Source organism: Loxodonta africana, chromosome 5 (assembly GCF_030014295.1).
Source record: "Loxodonta africana isolate mLoxAfr1 chromosome 5, mLoxAfr1.hap2, whole genome shotgun sequence".
In the NCBI taxonomy this organism is placed as follows: domain Eukaryota; kingdom Metazoa; phylum Chordata; class Mammalia; order Proboscidea; family Elephantidae; genus Loxodonta; species Loxodonta africana.
In genome coordinates, this window is record NC_087346.1 from 91121673 (window position 1) to 91136751 (window position 15079).

Sequence of the window (15079 nt, forward strand, 5' to 3'; positions counted from 1 at the left end):
ATGGGGAACCAGAATTTCCAATTTAACATGAAACAATAAAGCAAACCTCCACTCTTCATTGAAGTGGTGTCAGTGGAAGCCTAGTGGAGAGTTAGAATTTTCACCACTACTCAGAATTAATGAGATCTCACTCCTATAGTGTCACTGGACATCTGAGAAAGAGTAAGGAGTAACTCCTATCACTCACACTCAGGGTGGTATCAACAGTGACCTAGTGGGAATTCAGAAATCTCACCCCCATCCAGTAGAAATGAGAAGCCCTTATCTACCTTGGGTGGCAGTATCTGCCATCTACACACAAACATTCAGCAGGTTACATTATTTTCATTAATCTTAATAGCAGCCTTATGAGGAAGTGAAATGTAGAGAGAATAAAAGAACATGTTCAAGATTGCACAGCTAGAGGCCCAGATAAGTAAAGCATTTTTGAAGAAGAAGAACAAAGTAGGAGAACTCACAATACTTGACCTCAGAACCTACTATACAGCTATGGTAGTCAAAACAGCCTGGTACTAGTACAATGACAGATATACTGACAAATGGAGCAGAATTGAGAACCCGGAGAGTATGGCCTCCAGACACCCATTTAACTCAGTACTGTAGTCACTTCTAAGGTTCATCCTTCAGTCAAAGATTAGACAGTCCCATAAAACAAAAGGAGACTAAGTGGGCACAGCAGCCCAGGGGCAAGGAGAAAGCAAGAGGGGACAGGAAAACTGATAATGGGGAACCCAAGGTCAAGAATGGAAAAGTGTTGACATGTCATGAGGTTGGCAACCAATGTCACAAAACGGTATGTGTATTAATTGTTTAATGAGAAATTAATTTGCTCTGTAGACCTTCATCTAAAGCACAATTGAAGAAAGAAAAGAAAAGATTGCACAGTTGGTGCTAGTACAGCCAGGTTTCAAACCTACTATCTGACACTTAAAGATTATCTATATTTCTCTTCCTGCCTCAGTGTCTTTCTTCAGCTAGTCCTTTTACATCTCAAACAGTGTACACCCAGTCCTCACTTACTATCTTATTATCAGACATTTCTCTTTTATGAAAATAGTAAAAAACCTACTATGCCATTATTTTTCATATTAACAATGTACATCAGGCAGTAATGAACACTGAGGTGTGAGGCAAGAGTAATGCTGGCTGTGATGGTTAAGGTTATGCATCAACTTAGCTGGGCCATGATTGTCAGTGTTTTGGCAGTTATGAGATAACATAATTTGGTAATGATGTAATTTGGAAGTTATGTAACCATCCTCCATTTTGTGAGCTGATGCGACTGTCCTCCATTTTCACATAGCAACCTGGTCTTTGGAACTTAACCGTGTCATTAACTGAGAAGTGGGTATATAAAAATTTGTCAGAAACATTTTTTGACATACTAGGAACTTTCATTTTTATTATATTTAGTCAACTTGAATTACTTTCTGTTTCTTGAGTATAATTAACCTCTTTCATGTATCTGTGCTTCTTCTCAAGATGTAATTTTCATCAAAGCCTGTCAAAATCCAAACTTCTAAAAAATGTGACTATTTCCTCAAATTCTGCTTCCAGGAAGATGAAGTAGTCTTATTTTTGAGAAGAAGGAAGAACAGATATAGGTTTCAAGTTCAAGAAATGACAAGGTAGTGGCTTCCCTGGATTTTCTTTTTGCCTCATGTATCCCAAATATAGAGGTAAAAAAGCCAAACACCTGGAAATGCCAACAGACACAGTGAAAAAGAAACCCTAATAAAGGGCTGTTCTCTCTAGCTGAAGGGACAGGAAAGGGGCAGCCTAGCAACCACTTAGACAATAACTGGTTTATTTCAGCCAAGTATCACAGAAAAAAATATTGTACCACCACCACCTCCATGTAAGCAGAGGTCAAGTGAAGAGTCTTGCAAGACTAGGCTGTAATAAGATATCCCACCAATGCCACCAGGGTGGTGTCAGAGAAGGCCATTTAGGAAGCCAAGACTTATATCGCATAGTGAGATACTGACCCCTAGTTCTCCTACGTGTGATTTTAGTGCAAAAAAAATAGGGGGTCAGAACTTCTATGCACACTTGTGGCTAACAAGTCATCCCACACGTCTGCAATATTGTTAGTGGAAGGTTAATGGAGATTCAGGATTTTCACCACTGCCCAGCCATAATAAGGGCAGTGCTTTGTGGTATCAGAATAACCTGGCAGCAGGAACAAGGCAATTCTACCTCTACCAAATAGGATGTTATCAGTAGTTCACATACCTAACCAGCAGTAAAGATTAACAATTGGTAATCAACAGAGGTCAGTGGGAAAACTTAACTTCTAGTTCCAATTGACAGTAATGAGGAGGCACTACCCCTTTCCAACTGGAGCAGTGTCACAGAAATGCAGCTAAAACAAGGTTTAAATAAGACCCAGAGCCTTACAGCATAAGCCATAACATGACCAAGTTTCAACTGAAATTACATATCAAGAATCAGGAAGACTTTAGCATGAATGAAAAAGACAATCTATAGATAACAATGTAAAAGTGGCAAAGGCATTAGAGTTACGTGAAACAGATATTTAAGCAGTCATCATAAAAATACTTCAATGAGAAATTACAAAGCCTGTTACACTTGAAAGAAATGAAAAACAGAAAGTGTCAGAAAAGAAAAAGAAGATATATAGAAGAAACAAATAGAAATTTTAGAGCTAAAAAATACAAAAACTAAAGTAAAAATGCTCCATGAATAGGCACAATGCAAAATGGGGAGGAAAGAGGAGAATAAACCAACTTGAAGACAGAACAATAGAAACAGCAACCTAAACAAGAGAGACAAAATAGACTAAAAGAAAAAATGAACAATACCTCAGGAACCTATGGGAACTAATATTTGTGTCACTTGAATCTCAGGAGAGAGAAAAGCTTCTTCAAGATTGCACAGCTTGAAGGGCTGAAAAATAGCCAAATAAATAATGGATGAAAGCTTATCCATATTTGGCAAAAGACATAAAACTACAGATTCAAGAATTTTAAGAGCCCCAAGTGGAATAAATCCAAAATCATACCCAACAAGACAGATAACAGTTAAACTTCTGGAAACTAAAGCCAAGGAAAAACTTTAAAAAACAATGAACGAGAAACTAAAACATTTCATGTAAGGGCTAAACAATTTCAGTGACAGCGAATTTCTCATTAGATGTCATGGAAGCTAGAGGAAGTGGCACAATAATATTCAAGTGCTCAAAGAAAAGAACTGTCAACTGAGAATTTTACATACAACAAAATTATCACCAGGAATGAGGGGTAAGCAAAACATTCTCAGATAAAGGAAAACTAAAGGAGTTTGTTGCCAGCATACATGTCCAAAAAATAGCTAAAGAAAATTCTCTAGATAGAAATGAAATGATGAAAGAAGGGATTGTGGGACCTCAGAAGGGAAGAAAGAACAATGGAAAGAGTAAAAATACTGGTAAATGTAATAAATTTTCTTTCTCCTCCAGAGTTTTTAAAAAATTGCTTTTGATGGTTGAAGCAAAAAGTATAACAGTGCCTCATGTGGTTCTAAATGTATGTACAGGAAATATTTCAGACAATTATAAATGGGGGGAGTGAAGGGACATAAAAGTAGGTGAGGTTTCTACACTTAGTTTTGCCAACAGTAGATTAAGTGTTGACAACAGTAGGATGCGATGTTATATGTATTGTGAAACCTAGAATAGCTACTAAAAAATTTATATAAAAAGATTCACTCAAATACAGTATAGATAAAGAAAAAAGGAATTTCAAAATATGCTCAACTAACCTATAGATGGACAGGAAAAAATAAAAGCAAAAATGAAATCCATAGAGAACAAAAGGCAAGAACTAAACTGGAAGATTTAAGCCTTAACATGTTAGCAATTACTTTTAATGTAAGTTTAAATACATCTGTTAAGAGACAGCAATTGGCAGAATGGAATAAAAAACATATACCAACTATATACTGTCTATAAGAAACTCACTTTAAATATTAAGATACAAGTACATTGAAAGTGTTAGGGTAGAAAAAATTATCATATAAACATTAATTAAAAGACAGCCAAAAGGCTATGTTATTATCAGATAAAGTAGGCTTTAGAGCAAAGAAAATTACAAAGAACAGAGAAAGGTATATAATGATAAAAGGATCAATCTACCCAGAATACATAGCAATTCTAAATGTGTATGTACCACACAACAAAACTGCATAATGTGTGCTGCATAAAGTAAAAGAACCAAAAGGAGAAATAGACGAATCCACATTTATAGCTGGAGATTTCAGCATCCCTTTCTCAACAATTGATGGAACAGCTAGACAGAAAGTCAACAAGAATATAGAACTCAACAAGATCATGAACTTATGGGTTCTAATTACCGTTTTATAGAACACACCACCTAACAACAGCAAATTCACGTTCTTTTTGAGCATTCACGGGACATATATGGAACATTCTTGAAATGACAAAGTTATAAATATCGAGAGCCGGTTAGTGGTTGTTAAGGTTTGTGGCGGGGGAGGGGCTTGAGTGTTACTATAAAGAGACAACATGAGGTATCTAAGTTGTAATGGAAATCCCCTGTATCTTGATTATATTGAAGTCAGTACTCTGTGACATTGTATTATAGTTTTGCAAGATGTTACTACCACTGGGGAAACCAGGCAAATAGTAAATAAAATCTCTCTATGCTCTCCCTATGTGAGAAAGTTGTATATTTTAAAACTGCATGTGATTCAATTGGTATCTTAAAATAAAAATAATTCATTAAAAACAAACAAACAAACAAAATAACAGCAATTAGATTAGTTCTTTTTTTTTTTTTAATGTTCCCTTTCATTTTGGAAAAAAAAATGTATTTTTTGGTGACAGTAATAATTCAAGTGTTATTTGGTTTCATTGAAATGATGAAAACTTTAATAAAGTCCAACATTTTTTAAAACATGCCTTTGATTCTAGAATGATTTACAAAAATGTAGGTAGTTTTAAGGAATACTTCTTTTAACTTCCTCAGTGTGTAATATGGTAAGAATTAAACTTTACTTTGGACCATTTCTAATGAAGTCTGGTTAAGCAAAGGACTTGAGAAGTTACTATTAAAGCAGTGCTTTTATTCTTATTTTTGAACTTACAGACAAGTTGGAAGCTTTGCTAAGAACAAACACCCAAGGATAAATCATCAACTGTCTAGCAAGTTAGGTAAATTGGATAAAATCAGGAAAGAAGTTTGGAGAAAAAAAATGTCTTAAATTTCGGCTTTAAGAATACGCTGGTCCAAGTAAAATGAGTAATTTTCAGGCTTACTCTTTAAGGAGGCTTGATTTATGTCTAAAATCTTTGAGAAGCCTTCCTTGATCATTACACACTCACTGCATTTAGTATAATTGTCTTAGAAACATTTCCTTTTCTCCTCCTTTGAGCAGCATGGGCTGCCTGAATCTTTCAGCACTCTCTAGGGTTGCATTTCCATAAAAAGTTCTGAGCTCTACACTTGAAATGCAGGTAGACAACCAGGCACAAAGGCAACCAGAATGTTCTATAGTACTCATGTGTATGGAAGTGAGAAACATGTGGAGGTCTTACACAGTGCAAGCACTTTGCTAGCTGGTTCAGTACCTCAAGTAAGTAACTAAATTAGGATGTGATCGCCTTCAGTTTTAGTCAAATGGTACCAATAACAGCACCCCATCAAATATTTTACATAGCAGAACATACTCTCTCTGATTTCTATAGCTCTAGCTCCCTCGCCTTCCTTATCCCATCTTCTGCCTCCATACCCATTCTCTACTTACATGAACTAAATTCGCCCCGGAGCCTATTCAAAATGAACGTTCCCGCCAAAGAGGAAAATAACTACTATGAATGTTCAAAAGAGCAAGGTCCAATTCACCCCACTGTTTGCTTTCATTGAAACTCACATTTCAGAAATGCAACATTTCTATTCTTCACAGCGATCAAGAGATAATGATTATCTGTCCATGAAAAGAAAGAACATTAACATTCTATGAATATTATGTTTGCATATCTTTCTTTTTTTCCCTGTCCATTTTAAGAGATCAAACTGCAAACCTTATTCATGAAAAGCAACAACAAACAAACAAAAAAAAGCAATTTCTGTGTTGGAACTTCACTCTTTCAGCATATTTTTCCCCCTAAGTGACACGAATTTTGTGCCAGACTCTAGATACTTGACAGATTTATGCAAGCTCATAGTAACTGGCTTGCTGCCTCTTCTCTCCTGTGAGATAAAGAGCTTCTAAAATGTCTTAAGGCCCGGCAGAAGCTTTAGCAGATTTTTTGAGCAGGAAGTTGGATTCAGTGTATTATTAAAGAAACCCTGCTAGTGAATGAAGTCATAATGTTGTGGAAGTGAGGCCACTGCCAGTTAAAAAAGAATAAAAGAGTTGCTGCTTTGATGCTGGCAAGACACAGGTCAAAAATTGGTTGCTTAAAAACAAAGAAATAAACAGCTTAACACAGATCTAAATGTTATGCTTCCAGAAACTATTCAAATTCATGGTTTCTTTGTTTTCAGGTTCTTACAGGAAAATTTTATTAGTGTTATTGACTCACTCAGTTTTAGCAAAGTAAAAACAGTAATGGTCAAACAAATGAGTTGCATTTTGTCACCCTTAACTCAAAAGCTATCACAGGAACATTAGCATTTCAAATAAGCTATTTGGATGATCCAGACTCATTTTGACCCTTTCCTACTATGTGTTAGGCTAAAATTATACTGCAAATGCCTTGAATAAACATACCATATTTCTTAGCTTTCAAACCCCTGTAAGATAAACAGATTGTATTAATAATAGTATAGATGTGGTATTTGCCTAATTTCTATATATTATTTTGTTTTATCTTAAATTACTGTACTCTGTATTCTTTAAGGGACCCTCCATCTGCACCATGTTGCATCTCTTAAAGTACCAAGGGGAAATTTGATTCTGTATCAAACGAGCTTCTTGTTTTCTAAACAAAATTATAATCACTAGAGGAATTTAATCCGACAATCCAGAGGATTTTATTGGGCATCTGTCATATGCTCAGTTATGTGCTATACATCCAAGCAGATCCAAAATATGTAAGGTATGTTCTCCATATCAGAAAGTTTTGCTTTTGTTGCGTGCTGTCCAGCCAATTCTGGCTCATAGCGACACAATACAGAACAGAGCAGAACTTCTCCATAGGGTTACCAACGCTGAAATCTTTACAAAAGCAGTTTGCCATATATTTCTCTCCTGGAGCTCTAGTGGGTTCGAACTTCTGACCTTTTGATTAGCAGCTGACCTCTTGACCACCACACAACCAGGACTACTTACAGAAAGTTTACCAAGAACATTATATATAAATAAATAAAATGTGCTTAATATAAGAGGCATAGAAAAGACTAATGACAAATAATAAGGGCAATGAATAAAATTTTCAAGGAGAAAGAATTAGATTTAGTAAATATTTATGTGTGGAGGTTTGTTCCTCCCTACTGCGCTAACTGCTAAAGTCAATTAAAGGAAGAGTAACCTATTGTCACTGTCATTGAAAAGCTTACAGTCTAATAGAGGATATCAACAATTTGACAATTCCAAAGTAGATATGCATACAAGTAACTGTATCAAAATTATAACATCGCATAATTTAAATACATGTCATACTATGGTATTAAAGAAGAGGAGAAAACTTTGTTCAAGAAAATTATTAATTGTGTCTTACAAGCTGGTTCAGATGCTGAATCATGGTAGAAGGAAGGCACTGAAATGGAGGAAAACAAACATGGCAATCAGTGGAAATATTATGAATGAAGGCGTGGAGGCAAAAAATTCCAGGCACATTCAGGAGAAAATGAATCAAATATAGCTACAGCATAGCCTAGCCACAGTGAAATATTGGGGGAAAACCAAGCAAAGCAAAACAAAAGACCTCAGGCATTTATTCAGGTGGTAAGGAAGTATTTTTAAATTCTTGACTGAGGAGTCTATACATTGATTAGTTGACTTTTTGTGAGTGTGTGCCATTCAACTCTGTGCATGTGATAAGCTAAAGGACTTCACAACTAGAACTAGCTCCCACCAAACCCACTGCCGTGGAGTCGATTCCTGTTCCTAGCGAATCTATAGGACACGGTAGTACTGCCCAACAGCGTTTCCAAGGAGTGCCTGGTGGATTCGAACTGCCAGCCTTTAGGTTAGCAGCTGTAGCATTTAACCACTACAACACTAGGGTTTCCCCCCGCCAAAAAAGAAAAAGAAATAAATAAAACCAATGCATTGTTTATGACTACATCGCACCAAAGAGCTGAAACTGTTTTAAATAATATATGAATCCCACTTAATGCATTCAATGCATTCAAGTAGTTACAAATTCAGGAAACAGTGTCTGAGGCATTTTTGAAATTTGAAAAGAAAAAGTGTGACTTTTTCACACCTCTTATCACTTAGGTATATTGGGTACAGATTTCCTTTGAAGTTCACTCACAGTCAGCATGATTAAAATGTCAAATTTTAATATAAACCAAACACAAGGAAAGAAAAATAAACAGGAACGATTTTAATCTAAAAGCTCAATCCTGGCTCTACAGTTCAAACTTTTTTCCAACACATGATTTTTTTTCTTTAATTATGGAGCCTTACGTTTATAAAATTCATCAGAAGCCACGAAGCTCTTTTTTTTTTTTTTCCACGTAAAAAAATCTCTAACGTGGGCCACCCAGTAGGTCAGAAAACATGATTTAACCTGAGGCTATCGCTCTACTCATGTAAATCAGTAGGAAACACTTCTATCACCATAACTACCTGTAGTTTGGTGGAGAGGTGATTAAAGAATAGTTTTCATTTTTATTTCTTCTCTCCTTTACTTGCTCATACAACAGATGCTAAAATTTTACCTTCTGAGTTTCAAATAACTCCATGAATATGATCCTTCTGTCTATTGTCATGGCTCTGGTTTCCACCATTTCTCATTTTGACTTCTGTAATAGTCTTCTAGTTTCAGTTCATTCCATCAGAATCAGAATCTTTTTTTTTTCTTATGCAAAAGGAAGTTTCAAAACCAATGCATAAAAAATATCAATGTCTTAAAGAAATAGTTCACATTTCTAATAATAATTTCACTGCCTTCCTGATCTGGCTTTGCATATGTTTCCAGTTTGATTGGAAACATTCCTTGTATATTGCATTCTCTCAAGACTTGTTTTGCCTTCTATCACTCTCAATTTCTTTTGGCAAACTTCTGTTTTTAATATTCACATCTGCCCCCAAAGTCTTTTATAAGCTTCCATTATAGCACTCATTCCACTTTCTGTATAATTGTTTTCTTGTTCTTCTACTTTTGGACCACGAGCTATTCCAGTGCAGGAAATCTTCTCTGTTTATCTTTGTACCCCAACAAACAAAGACAATGGGTAGCATGTAAATAGGTATTCAATATTTGTTGAAGGAAAAAAATAAAACATTCTAGAACAAACCATTCAACTCGTACAGATAATATTTGTATTTTCATAGCATGGGTATATTCTTCTAATATAGGAAATGTTTACAAGGCAATGTAATTTTATGTTTAAAAGTGTGTATACCCCATTTGACAGTGAGCTTCTTTTGTGAAATAATTTTGTCTTATGGATCTATTTTTACCCAGTACCTGGAAAAATGCTTAGCCTTAAATACTGATTTTTATTCATTATTGAAATGATTTCTCAAATTCTCTGGTTGTTATAACAAGACCAATTATAAAGAGAATTGTTCTGGCATCTGGTTAATTGAGAATCATGAATTATACAACAAGGCTCTCTTCTTCTTTGCTTGTGTAAATGGGACTCTGATTTGGACATCTTTTGTTTGCACAGTCTCCATTACAATACCTTAAGTTGATTAATTTGCTTACGTGACCTGCATATATATAAGGCTCCCTACCTTCATTCTGTGGAGTATGACATTCAAAATTATATAGAACAACTACAGGCAAATCCCTGTTTTTTAAAAAAAAGTCTAAATTTCTTGCACATACAACAGAACCACATGTAAGAAAAAGAGCATTAAAATGAAAGGTAACAATATCTGGGGGAAAAAAAAATATACATATGTATTTGTTGTTGTTAGGTGACATTGAGTAGGTCCTGACACATAGCAATCCTATGTACAACAGAATGAATACCTGTTCTATCTGGTAAAGTCCACATGTATAGTCACCATTTATGTTGTTGAAAAAAGTTTTCCTTATTCATTGTCCAGCCATTCATGCATATGAGGTGATTGAAAACACCATGGTTTGGGTCAGGTGTTCCTTAGTCCTTAAAATGACATCTATGCTTTTTAACACTTTAAAGAAGTCTTTTGCAGCAAATTTACCCAATGCAATGGGTTGTTTTATTTCTTCACTGCTGCTTCCATGGGTGTTGATTGTGGATTCAAGTAAAATAAAATCCTTGACAATTTCAGTCTTTTCTGTTTATCATGATGATGCTTATTGGTCCAGTTGTGAGAATTTTTCTTTTCCTTATGTCAAGGTGTCTCTGATTGTCATCAGTAGGTACATGAAGACCTCTTCACTTTCAGCAAGGACGGTTGTGTCATCTGCATATTGCAGGTTATTAATGAGTTTTCCTTCAATTCTGATGCCCTGTTCTTTCTCTTATAGTCCAGCTTCTCCAATTATTTGCTCATCACACAGACTAAATAGGTATGGTGAAAGGATACAACCCTGGTGCACACCTTTCTTGACTTTAAACCACACAGTACCCCCTTATTCTGTTTGAACAACTGCTCTTGGTATATGTGCAGGTTCCTCATGAACACGATTCAGTGTTATGGAATTCACATTCTTCACAATTTTGTCCATAATCTGTTGTGACTCACACAGTCGAATGGCTTTGCACAGTCCATAAAACACAGGTAAACGTCTTTCTGGTGTTCCCTGCTTTCAGCCATGATGCACCTGAGATCAGCAATGATATCCTTGGTTCCATGTCCTCTTCTGAATTTGGCTTGAACTCCTGGCAGTTCCCTGTTGATGTACTTCTGCAACCACTTTTGAATGATCTTCAGCAAAATTTTACTTGTTTGTGATATTAATGATATTGTTTGATAGTTTGATGGATTACCTTTCTTTGGAATGGGTACAAATATGGATCTCTCTCAGGCGGCTGACCAGGTGGCTATCTTCCAAATTTCTTGGTATAGGTAAGTGAGTACCTCCAGCATTGTGTCTATTTGTTGAAACATCTCAGTTGGTATTCTGCCAATTTCTGGAGCCTTATTTTTCACCAATGCCCTCAGTGCAGCTTGATCTTCATTCTTCAGTACCATCAATTCTTGTTCATATGCTATCTCCTGAAATGGTCATATGGAGACCAACTTTTTTTGTTGTTGTTGTTGTTCAGTGACTGTGTTTTTTCCTTCCATCTTCTTTTGATTCTTCCTATGTCATTTCATATTTTCCCTGTCAAATTCAATATTGCAACTTGAGGCTTGAATTTTTTCTTCATTTCAGCTTGAGAAATGCCAAATGTGTTCTTTTCTTTTTGTTTTTTGTCTCCAGATCTTTGCACATTTCCTTATAATACTTAACTTTGTCTTCTCGTGCCACCCTTTGAAATTTTCTGGTCATCTCTTTTACTTCATCCTTTCTTCCTTTTGCTTTAGCTACTGTATGTTCAAGAGAAACTTTTAGAGTCTCTCTGATGTCCAGTTTATATATATATATATATACATATATAAAATTTATATATGTGGAATTTGATAACTGTATAACTCAGTAACTTTTGGAAAATTTAGCCTTCTCTGCCTCCATTGTCTCAACTTTTAAACAAAGATAATAATACCAGCTAATACATCAAGTTATTGTATGAATTAAAATGAATAAGTCATATAATACCACCTTAGTAAACTTCTTCAAAGATAGAAAATACTCTAAATATAAATTCTCATTTTCTAGCTATTTTACATTAACATTATGGAATTCTGTTAATTTGAATGATCCCATTTGAGAAGATGTTTAGTTTGGATACATATTTCAGTATCTTCAATGGAGCACATATAATATTCTCAAATGACATCCTTTCCTTCGTCAAAAACATACTATAAAAATTAAGTATGTGAATAAATATATATATTTAACTAGGTAGATTCAGTACATAGAACATAGTAAAAAGGTAGATATTGTTTGGTTTAAAAGGAAGATATATAAATTTTCATATTGAAAGCTATTTAATTTTTTGGAATTTTTTTCTTTCATAACTGAAATTTCCTGTGTTTCATAAAAGCACTCAAGCAATGATGGCTTTAGGATACAAGTTTTCAATAAGTTACACAATTTTTTAGCTTGAGAAAAGAAAACCGAAAATAAAAATATTGTTCTAGTTTGATCAGACTGTAAAAAACAAATAGCTTCTGACTTCCTTTAGATATTCATATTCACTTTAGAAACAGAAGAAGAAGAAAAAAAAAAAACTAAAACTCCACAGGTGTTAAACAGTACAGCTAATGCTATGTGAACAAAACATTAGCATCATTATTACACTACCACCCTATAGACACATGCTTATTAGATAAATAGCACATTCCTAAAATATGCTTCAAAATATTTCAGCTCAATAAGAATTATATTTATGTTAATTTTCAAGTTTTGATGACATTGACCTATGCTAATTCCTACAAATGTCTAGTCAATTGAAACCTCGCGCCAGTGAGACCAGCTATACCCCTAAAAAAAAAAAAGAAAAAAAAAAAAAAAAAATACCCCTAGCCTGTTAATTTTACATGTGGAAAAAAAGAACAAATAATCACTGATAACAGTGCTATCTCCTGTCAAATGCCTCCCAAATGTATACTTTTGGTATATATACTTAAGGCAAAAAAGAAGAAAAACAAGGAGAAGGAAGAGGAGGAGAACTCAATAGGTGGAACTCATGGTTAGCCTGCATTAAAGCTTTAAAGATAAACTATGTTAACACTACATCTAATTATTCTGTTTAGAACTGAACAACAAACACCACCCAAGTCCCTAATTTTGACAGCATTTATTTTGATCATATGCCCCATAAAGAGGTTGTTTACTGAATGCTCATTTGAATGATATGATGAAATCACGTGAAAATGCATCCTAAATTTTGGGAGTCACTTGTTTTCCATCATTTCTCTCTCTGAAACATGCATAAATGATTCTTGAGGAACTCGTATTAGCAGGTTGGTTTCAGACACTAAGAAAGAATGTATGGTGTGAAAGTTGGAAAGGGGAACATACAAAACTAAGCAGCATTGTTATCTAAGCTGAATTTGAAGAGCAAGGAGGTAAGGAAATAGAGGAAACAGTGCTGTAGCAGAAAGAAGGTAAGATAAGTAGTTCAAGTATAAGTTGAAAGCAATATAGAACTAATAAAAAAAGACATGGAAATAAATATGATAGAATCCAGAGATAATAAATATTTTGTAATGAATTTTGAACTGCTAGATAAAGAACATGTGGGTGGGAGAACACTGTGGTGACGCAAGTGTGACATGATCAAAGACATAGCGTGGGATAAAACACAGGACAGGAAGAAAGAGAAGGATAGCGAAGCATTTTCATGTGTCAAAAAAATCTTGGCTCATTATTCTATGGTATATTTAAAAAAACTTTTTTTTAATATTTAAAGGAGATTATTACCATAATAAACAGAAAGTGATGACACACTCATTAGTGAAAGCTGACAGAATTTGGTAGAAGTCCAAGTATCCAGCTGCAGCATTTAAGAATGTTTGTGATTTATTTTAAAATCTTTTGCTTTTGAAGGATATTTAAATTATTAAGGGTGAATTAGTTGTATTTATGCTTAAAACAAAGAAAGATTGCACCTTTGTGCAATATTCTACATTTAAACAGAAATAAGTTAATTTGAAGGCATAAATTACTCTGTTATTCATCTTTTACTGTAAATGTGGTTTTTTTCTGATTTTTGTTATTAACTTACTTGTGTATATTTGATTTTTAGAATCAATCATTTTTAGAACAGTGAATTACCAATTTCAGGTAAAAACAAAAATTCTTAATGTAATCACTAAAGTAGAAAAGTAGAAGAAATGACAAGATGGGATTCTATATAAGAAGTTACTTGTATTTCTTTTGTATTTATGCTTCACAAAGTTCTTATTAGTTTCCCTTAATCTAGGCCAATCATATATTCATGTTTCATAACAAAATGCATCTGTTTATGCCACTTATAGAAAATTTCTGTCATAGAAAATTGGAAGATCTAATTCAGTCATAATCTGTGAATTTTATTTATTATTTTCTGAAGATATTCCATTATTAAATATTTTCTTTGCATATTCAGTTTCTTGGTAGTCCTCTCTAAGCAGAATGGCTATTTGCATGCTTTCTCTCATTAAAAGAATATCCATACTTGTGCTTGTATTTAAAGAAAAAATCAAATGAGGTATTTAACTCAGAATAGTCCTGACTTCTCCAACTCTAAATTGTGTTTGGAACTCTATTAAAAGTACTTAAGCCCTACAAATAAAAGATTTAAGCAGTTCCTCTTTGTCCTATCCAAAGACGACCCCTAATAGGTCTAAAAACTTTAAAGGGAAAAAGTTAAAGCTCACAATAACAAAATTTATTAGATGACCATACATTTCTAGATGGAGACAATTTCTGAAATAATGGCTACGTAAACAATTCAAGCTTATTCTCCTTAAACATTCTAGTTATATTGTAAGTTTCCTACTCTAAACAGTTTAGTTTTTGACTGTTGTCTTAGAGTAAAAAAAACACATGCCTTAACTTGATGTTTTTCCACCAAATTACTTTCCAAACATATCCTCCATAGAAGTGTTCCACATTTTCTTCCTTGAATAAATTTGACATAATTAAACACCCTTAGTTTCTCTCTTAGTAATCTTTCTGAAAATTCCCTTTTCTCCTTTTCCTTCCCTGAATCATGCATGATAAGGCCCCAGGGGTTTAAATTCCCACTCTTCCACTTATTGGCAGTGGGACCTCAAGTAAATTAGTGTGTTCTTTGCTGTCCTCATCTGTTAAACAGGGAGAAAATTAGCATCTCCATAATATGACTAAATGAATTAATTCAAATGAACATTTAGACTGTGGTGTGTTAGGTGAAATCAAGTCGGTTCT